The sequence below is a fragment of the Sinocyclocheilus rhinocerous genome, unplaced genomic scaffold (assembly GCF_001515625.1).
Source record: "Sinocyclocheilus rhinocerous isolate Xijiao unplaced genomic scaffold, SAMN03320098_v1.1 scaffold1186, whole genome shotgun sequence".
NCBI classification, from domain to species: Eukaryota; Metazoa; Chordata; class Actinopteri; order Cypriniformes; family Cyprinidae; genus Sinocyclocheilus; species Sinocyclocheilus rhinocerous.
The window spans coordinates 441,182-449,756 of NW_015630341.1; the positions used below are offsets into that span (position 1 = coordinate 441,182).

Sequence of the window (8,575 nt, forward strand, 5' to 3'; positions counted from 1 at the left end):
GTACAAATTTATATATATATATATATATATATATGTACAGTATGTACAAATTGTATTAAATCAATTCATAAGATATAATTTCTGGTGGTTAAAATTTAATTAAGCCATTAACACGGAATCCAGAAAAATGCAAAAAGAAAATGCAGAATTTATGAAAAATGTTAATGGATTTCAATGGATCACATTTTGCACTAGCGTCTTTCGTCATAGAACTGGTTCTTAAAGTGCATGAAAGTCGATCATGAAATCAACTGAAAAGATTTACTTTTTGATGATTAAAATGTAATTGTGATGGGACATTAAGACGGAATCCAGGAAAATTAAAATTCGTAGAATTTGGGAAAAAACATAAAAGTTTGAAAATGGAAAAAAAAGTTTGATTTCAGATGCCTCTCTTATTATTTAGTTTGTAATAAATCTGTACAAATTTATATATATATATATATATATATATATATATACATATATGTATGTTTTGCTGCTCGAGAAACATTCCTATTTATTATTATCAACGTTGCTTCATATTTTTATGGAAATCGTGATTTCGCATTTATTTGACAAAGCTTTGGAAACATTATAATAGTCTTTGCTGTCACCTTTGATCCATTAAATGCATCCTCGCTGAATACAAGTATGAATGACTCTAAACCTTTGAATTATAGTGTGTATTTTTCTGATGTTTTCTTTCAGCCCTGGAACTGACGTCACCACACAGCTGGACAGCTGGATCGATAAATTCTGTCTGGACGCGGATGTGTTTGTGTTGGTGGCGAACTCTGAGTCCACTCTCATGAACACGGTGAGTCGTTAGCATGCAGTGCATAGAGCGTGAGAAATGAACACTGCGTTATGAACAGTCAAGCATTAAAGGGGTCATATGATGCGATTTCAAGTTTTCCTTTGTCTTTGGAGTGTTACAAGCTGTTCATGAATAGATAAGATCCCTGAAGTTGCAAAGACTAAAGTCTCAAACCCAAAGAGATATTCTTTATAAAAGTTAAGAGTCAGCCACACCTACCTAAAACGCCTCGTTCTAACACGCCCCCGTCACACGCTTGAGGTATTCGGCCAATCACAACGCACTGGATAGCTGGCCAATCACAGCACACCTTGCATTTCAGACCGATGAGCTTTGTAAAAATCGGCGTGTTTCAGAAAGGCGGGGCATAGAGGAGAAACAATAATGTACAGTATGTGGAAAATAATGTGTTGAACCTTAAACCACATAAACACATTACACCAAATACACAAAATAATGTTATTTTTAGCAGCATCATATGACCCCTTTAATCCGACTCGTCTGGAGCGGCGAGTGCTGCCGTCACATGCTGTGTTTGTAGTGTGCTAATATGGGAAAGTATGCGGCGCAGGAGGGGTCGCTCTGAAGAATGCAGCGCTGCGTTTAGACTCTGCTCGCACACAAACGCCTGCTATCCCAGGATGCTTCAGTGGATTTCAGGGCCTCTCTCTGGGGATTTTCCTAAAGGGCAGATAAACACCCCATTATAAAACATCAGGAGCAATCCTAGAACCTTTCTTCAGGCCAAAACTAAACTAAATGTCTCATTTGTATTTATTTAGGGAAAAGACTCAATAGTCCGGAATGGCATTATTACCAGCTTTATCTGAAGCTTTTATAGTATACTGTACACAGTCTGCAAATGTTCCATATGCATAGAAATACCTAAAGCATTTGCCAAAATGTGCAGCATACAACACTAGTTTGTAGTTTTACTCTCCAACCGCTGATCTTTAACTCCCACTTCTCATGATTTTACGATGACATCCGCTCTACATTTCTTTCTTTTTAATAGCTTGTATCCTGTTTTACTTGGAAATAAAGTTAAAGTGGTTAGAAACACTGTTTGACATTGAGAACAGAACACGTACTGTATACGTGTGCAGGGGTTTAACACATGAAATTAAATAAATATATAATAAAATGATAAATGCATCATTGAATGTTGCAATAAAATGTAAGCATAAATAAATAAATTGTGAATTACATTTACTTATTTTTTTAAAATAATTTGTTTCGGAAAAGAATGTGAAATATAGAACAAGTTGATATATCATAATGTATTTGAAAACATCATGAAATATTAATTTGTTTTATTTTGTCTGCTGCATTTTAATTTTCATTTCATGTCTTTGTATTATTTTAGATTAAAAAAAAAAAAGTCATATATTATTTAATTTATTAATTTATGCTTGCACTTCATCAAACTATTTTTTTTTTTTGCATTGTATAACTTATTTAATAAATTATTTATAGATTTATTTAATTTCTGTTAAATCCCCCCCATATATGCATACTGATTTTACTATATAAAGTATATACAAATAAATATTATATAAAGTATTCCACTCTGAATCAGTGTTATTTTAGTATCATTGAGATATTTTTATAGTTTTTATTAATATTTTGAATTAGGTTTTATTTTTATATTTTAATTTTAATTTTAAAGTTTTAGTAGTTTTGTTGAACGTTTTTGTCATTTTTATATGTCTATATATTTTTTTATATTTATTTTAGTTTTAGTTTTTAGTACATTGTTAAACTAAATGTTGTATATTTATATAAATTTCAGATCAAGTTTATTTTATTTTAAGTAATTATTTTTTTTAATGGTTTTAGTTTTAGTGCTGTTCTGAACAAGCCAATATTTCAGATACATCCATATCTCAAAGTTTTAGATTTCACATTATTTCTCATTTGATGTGATGCTCACATGAGTTCAGATGTTCCTGTATTTCTGTGTTTAAGTGCACGTTCTTCAGCCGCCGGATTGAATGCTGTAGTTTATTGCTGCTCAACAGCTGATTAGATAAGAGTGAACACACGTGTGTTGTCTTTACGCTGCCAGCATGCGTGTGTGTGTTTCCATCACACGACCTCTAGTGAACTCAACCTCTTTGTTATTTCTTTTTAAAGGAGAAGCATTTCTTCCACAAGGTCAATGAACGCCTGTCAAAGCCTAACATCTTCATCCTGAACAATCGCTGGGACGCGTCTGCTGCCGAACCAGAATACATGGACGATGTAAGTTTATTTGGCTCACAGCAGATTAGTCGTGGACCAGTAGATATCACCAAGACCAATATATCGGCCGATATTTGCCATTTATTAATTATAGGCATCGACCAACAAGCATTTCTATTTGGCTGATGTGTTGAAACTTTTATTTTGATGGTGCATGGGACTTTTATTTTGATGGTGCTTGGGACTTTTATGTTGATGGTGCATGGGACTTTTATTTTGATGGTGCATGGGACTTTTATTTTGATGGTGCATGGGACTTTTATTTTGACAGTGTCGCGAACACCATCACCAAATTTTAAATCCTTGAAAATAAATTGTTTTGTTTTTTTTAATTAGCACTACTCTGTCCTTATTTGACAAAATATGATTAAAAATGTCTTTACTTGTGAAAAATACTATAATAAAGAAGTTCCCATCTAAATAATATTTATATTTTACAGATTCATTTTTAAATTCAAATAATTTTTTCCCATATTTATTCATTTTTAAATTGTAATAACATAGTATACTAATTATTGTAATAATTATAATAATAAAAATCTATATTGGTCACCTCTACTCCAGAGTTTCCCAAAGTGAAGTGAGTGTATCTGTAAATCTGTCATTGATTTGCGGTTGTTTAATGGTCTCAGGTGCGAAAGCAGCACACGGACAGGTGCGTGAACTTCCTGGTGGAGGAGCTGAAGGTTGTGGATCGCTCTCAAGCGCCGAATCGTATTTTCTTCGTGTCGGCGAAGGAGGTGCTGAACTCGCGGATGCAGCGGGCGCAGGGTATGCCAGAGATGGGTAAGAGCCTGAGTAGGGCTGCACGATAAATCGCATGCGATATTTAACGCGCATCTTGTCAGAAAGCCGGTTCTGTAATCAGCGGTAAATCTCCATCACGTGCGTGCTTTCACATTGAGCAGCATTAACTACACAGAGCCGTTGTTCACTGACGAGCTGCGTAAAACCACGTTCATATTCGCGCGATTTTTTGCGCAGCTCGTCAGTGAACAACGGCTCTGTGTAGTTAATGCTGCTCAATGTGAAAGCACGCACGAGCCAGCATCACATCTGATGGATGGGAATCAGATTTGGGTATTTAAATGAACAGTTCACACTGAAATTAAACTGTCACACTCATTTCATTCCAGAACTTTTGTTCTTCTGCCGAACACAAAAATTATATTTTGAAGAACATTGATAACCAAACGGTTTTGGTACCCATTGACTTCCATTGTATTTTTTTGTCCATACAATAAAAGTCAATGGGAACTGAAACTGTTTAGTTGCCAACATTCTTAATTTTTTTTTTTCCGTATTAAAAGTTTAAAGGAGACATATTATGCCCCTTTTTACAATATGTAATATAAGTCTCTGGTGTCTCCAGAATGTGTCTGAAGTTTCAGCTCAAAATACCGGTACACTGTTATCGCTTGTGAAATCAAAATGACTGCGCCTTGAGTGGAAGTTTACAGATTAAGGGGCGGTAATATTATAATGAGATCCCTTTGCCACGTCACCAAGGGAGCGAAATCAGACGCACTGGTTTTCTCAGACGCTTGCAGAAAAAGGCTGACCAAAACAAAAGTTACTGGGTTAATCTTTTTCACGTTTCCTTGGTTGGTAGATGCACAGGGGACATGATTATAGCACTTAAAACCTGGAAAAGTCAGATTTTCATCATATGTCACCTTTAAGTTTTGTATTATTATAAATATATAAATTGTTATATATTTATATTTAACATATATATATATATATATATATAATTTTTTTTATTGAAAATATATTTAGTTTAAACCTTCAAATGCCAAAATATGTTACAAAATGCTCTTTAAGAGGTAAGGAAATAACATTTCCATTCTTAAAATAAATTTTGAGTAAAGCCTGAGGAAGGACAATTGACCGAAACATTGCTAATTATATTAAAATATTTTTGTGATGATGCAAACTTGCTGTGTTGGATATATATGTTTCTATTAAATTTATTTCTTTTTTTGGACAATATAAATATATTCGGATTGAAAATCTTTTAGTAACTTATATTAAATATTATTATTAATTATCTAAATATATATTTATTTATATATTTATTAAAATATATATGTATTTTAAATTTGATTTTAGGAATATATTTTTGTATATTTATATACCAGGGGAAAAAAATGCTGTATGTGATAAAAAGAGAAATGTATTCCTACTGCAAGCATTATCAAACAGTACCGTACACGGCTGGCTTTGTGGTTTGTGAAATCCAAATTTGCAAACTGTCCTAAAGGGTAATTCAGACTGAGCGAGAATATATTTCTAGAGGTTGAATTGTTAGTCGTAGTGCCCTAACGTTATTGGTGGGTTGCACAACTGGTTTCCTTTAACATGCATGAAATAAACTGTTATAATTAGATTACAGGGCATAATAAAGATGCGTGTCTGTGTGTGTGTGTGTGTGTGTGTTTACAGGTGGCGCTTTAGCTGAAGGGTTTCAGGAGCGACTGAAGGAGTTCCACAACTTTGAGAGATCGTTTGAGGCAAGTGGCAGAAACCGTGGGAGCCAAAACCAAAACAAACTAAAAAAATCATATTTAGTAGCTGCCAATGGAATCTACAATAGAAATCCTCCATCGTTTTAAAGTCGCGTTAGTATTAGTTTCATTCGAATGCGTGAACCGATTCAGACGATTAACTCATGTTTACAGTAAGCAGTGGGTGAAACGGTTCACAGTTTTGTACATGAGCTCAGATAAAGAGCTGAAAATGTGCATTCCCTACATGATTACATACAGCATGTACCTTTATGAAGCTTGAGCCACTGGAAACTTATTAACCCTTTAACTGTCACCCCAAATTTTTTAAAATAGTGCACTATCCAAACTTAAATTATTATAATTCATGAACACTTTGGAATACTGATGAAAGGTTGGCCTATTTAAAAAAAAAAAACAGTCAGTAGATTATTGCAGAAGTGGAATTATTTCAAAAAAATTAAAATATCAAAAAGTTTGATGAAAGGTTGGCCTATTTTTTAAAGAAAACAGTCAGCAGATTATTGCAGAAGTGGAATTATTTCAAAAAAATTAAAATATCAAAAAGTTATAGAAGTTTAAATTTACTGTAAAGAAAATGCACTGTACAATTTTAATTATATGTTATATAAAATAAATTTTACATAACAGGTTTACTCTAAAATTGCTAAAAAAGTAAAGCCTTATGTCTAAATAAGTTATGTTCCAATTTTGAAGTTGATATGAAAAAAAACAGGTTCCTGTGAGATTTTATTTAGGGCGTTATACCACAAACAGCCACCGGGTGCCACCAAAACTCCATTGAATTTTTTTAATGCATTTTTTTGTCACAAAGGTCTAGATTTCTCTGTCAACATTACTTCTATCACAAAATAACCTCCTGAATCCTGAGACTCAGACCAGATATGTTTTTTGTCAAGATTATAAAAAGTTTTGATTGTAAAAGACCGTAATGACACTTGACTCCGCCCACTAAGGGGGAGGAGACCGCCTGGGTTTCACAGGATGAATCTTGGGCTTCTAAGCTTTCAAACGATATATAATTTATGATGATTACTAAAATATTTGATAGAGAAAAAGGACAACAAATTAAAAGAGCGCCAAGCGTCCCACAGGTGCGACGGTGACAGTTAAGGCAGCACTAGTCTGAAAAAACAAAAACATCATTTTCTGTCGACTTTAAGGGGGTTTGCTTGAAAGACTGTGTTTTTTTCGTATTAATCCTTCATTTAGCAGGCACTTACATCCGAAACGACTTCCAGATGTCATCGACTCTACATCTAGAGAGGTTTTCCTCTCCTCCTTGTATGAATACGTCCAGTTTCTGAGCAGCGTTCAGGGTTTAATCTGGTGAAGTTTAGTTAGTTTAACCCAGTTTAGTTAGTGTCTGTATTCCTCAATCTGTGTCGTCATTGCTGAAGTCTAGATTTACTGAGGCGAGGACATTCGTTTCTTTAGTTCAGTTTGAATTTGTTTCACCCTCTTCTTTCTGTTCATTTAGTATGGATGGACTTATTTTGCTGTATGTGTCACTCTCACTCTCACACACACACACACACACACACACACACACACGCACACACACACACTCTCACACACAGTCTCACACACACACACTCACACACACACTCTCACTCACACACACACTCTCACACACACTCTCACACACACTCACACACACACACACACAAGTTTCTTTTTGGGGGTTTAAACAAATGCACTTTTGTTGATATTATGTTGTTTTTTAGAAGAATCACACAAACACAGTGAAGTCCAAAAAATCTGAGACCACATTGAAATCCATTTACTTTTTTTGCATTTAGCAGATGCTTTTATACAAAGCGACTTAAGAAAGAGAAACAAAAGCAATTCTTCAAGGAACCAACAATATTTGTAATATGCAATGCCAGGTTTATTTTCTGAGAATAAATGTGATTGCAATTTAAAATGCGATTTAAAGAAAAGAAAAAAATCCAGGTTTGCTGTGCCAAATATAATGTTATATAATGTGTAGATAATGTTGGGATTATATAAAATAATAATTATTATTATTACTAAATAAAAACAAAATGGGAAATATTGCTATTGGACTAGGACTGCACAATTTGGCCAAAAATTCTGTTATAATATTGTGATTATATAAAATAAAAATTATTATTATTATTACTAAATAAAAATATTGAAATTACTAAATAAAAATAAAACAAGAAATATTGCTATTGGGCTAGGGTGATTTTTGTGATAATAATAATAATAATTGCTAAATTATTATAATAATAATTGATCATAAATAAGAATAATTTATTATATTAAATAATAATTACTAAATGAATAATATTACTAAATACTATTACTAAATAAAAATATTAAAAAAATTACTAAATAAAACCAATAAAAATGGTAAAATAAAAACAAAACAAAATAAGGATATAAACATGAGGAAAAAAAATTATTCTACATCATAATTGTAAAAGTACAATACTAATATTTATGGTTGTCTTAAATCATTTTCAAACTTTAAACCATTGAACTTTTATCTTGACGCAAAACCACAGGAAGCCCCTAAAGCATGTAAATGCAACACACAGCGTATATATTTATTTAATTAAATAATAGCCTTTGCGTTTTGATAATTGCACTAAGCGATTATTGTGATTTCAGTTTTATTTCGATTAATCGTGCAGCCCTATTTGACCAATAGATACTTCATTTAAACTCAGTTGATACCAAGACGTTCAGATATCTTGTATTAAATTTGAAAAAAGGTGGTGCTTTGAGACTTTTTGACCCCACTGTTTTTGACCCCCTTGTTTCCATGTCATTGCATTGTTTTGTTGATATGATTTTGCTTTTATGTTCATGCTGCTGTGAGATGAATTGGAGAGCTGCTGACGTTTAGGGTTTAGATTTGCTGCAGTTTTTGCATTAAATTTGTTGTTTTAGTTTGACGGCTGCAGCAGATTTGAACCTTTAACCCTTTAGAGTCGGCCATGACGGTGTGTGTGCGTGTGTGTGTGTGTGTGAG

At 33.1% G+C, this 8,575-nt stretch overlaps 1 pseudogene; it reads left to right on the forward strand.

The window, feature by feature from the left end:
* LOC107740068 (mitofusin-1-like) overlaps positions 1-8,575 on the forward strand; it is a 21,609-nt pseudogene that overhangs the window by 6,788 nt on the left and 6,246 nt on the right.